The sequence below is a fragment of the Callorhinus ursinus genome, unplaced genomic scaffold (assembly GCF_003265705.2).
Source record: "Callorhinus ursinus isolate GAN/ISIS: 27379988/994484 unplaced genomic scaffold, GSC_fseal_2.0 scaffold11, whole genome shotgun sequence".
Lineage (NCBI taxonomy): Eukaryota > Metazoa > Chordata > Mammalia > Carnivora > Otariidae > Callorhinus > Callorhinus ursinus.
In genome coordinates this window covers 1,273,654-1,275,047 of record NW_027397073.1, presented here as the reverse complement: position 1 = coordinate 1,275,047, position 1,394 = coordinate 1,273,654, and positions in this window count along the sequence as shown.

The window sequence follows — 1,394 nt, the reverse complement described above, 5'->3', positions numbered from 1 at the left end:
GTCACCGAGAAAAACATGACCGCAACATGCGTCACTACACAGACGCACCACACGTCACTAGACAGACGCACCATGCGTCAGCAGGCACCTGCAAAATGTTATGTTGTGGAACAGGAAAACCAAAGAATCTCTCCAAATTAAAGGACACGGGAGAGACAGGAGCACCACAGGCAACTCTGAGTCCTGGAGTTTGTTTGGCTAGAAAGTACATTTTGGGCCAGCTGGGATAATCCGAAAAAAGCCAATAATAAAACCATTTCCCTGTAAAGGTTCTAATTTCTATAACTGCACATTGTATACAATTGTTTGTTGGAAATGCAAAACAATACAGCTCGTGTCTAAAATGTTAGCAACTGGTTTGTATGAAGGTCATGGGACTTAACTTGTATCTCTCTGGCAACTCTTTACACGTCTGAAATTGTGCCCCAAATACCCCAAGCCTCTCTGGGCTGTAGAAGGCAATGAAGAACCTGCACCTTTAATAGAACTCACTGCTGCTGTTTGCTTTCCCTTTTTTGAGGACAAAATAGTAAACAGAGTTCATAAACTCCAATGTGAATTGAACAAGGTTAGTAATGAGAAAATTTTAAAAACCTTTTGATCGAATGACTCCAAAATTAAAATCGTTTTAATAAAACTACTTTTAAAAATAGGCAATTGTTGGACTCAGAAGATTGTAGTTGTTTTAAAATTGTAATGGTTTTGGGGCACCTGGCTGGCTGGGTTGGAGGAGCTTACAACTCTTGATCTCAGGGTTGTGAGTTCAAGCCCCACGTTGGGCAAAGAGATTACTTAAAATAAATAAAAATTAAAAAAACACAAAGTAACAAAATTGTAGTGGTTTCAAGTAATCCAAACTTTTCTAGCATCAAGAATTGAAGAAACACACTACCAAAGTTAAGATAATCAGTGTTTTCTAACTGTGGTCTTACAATGATTAAAGAGGTGACTTTTGTGACCTAATACAGATAATGCAAGTTTTAAGATATAAATTATAGTAATAACACAAACTGACTACGGCATTTTGCATCCTCCTGGAGAAATGCACGGCATTCCTCCCTACCTGAGTGCTGAATGTCTATGTGCATAACTGCCTCAAGACAGGATAACTTGCCTTATTGCTGATGTTTACAAACTAACGTGTATGCATTTTTGCATAATATTGTCGTGTTTAAGAACAATATTCATATTTCAATGTTTTAATCAAGTTTGTCATTTGCTTTAAGGATCCAAGAAAACCTGGGTTGATCCAAGGTTGAAAGCCAAGAAACGTATTTAGTCATGTCTGCATCTCCTTAGCGGGGTCACATAAGGTTCGTGTGTTTATGTTGATCATAGCTGAATTTATAGATAATCGGTCTTCATGCAGTTTGCTGTGGGCAGAAGTTGATGAC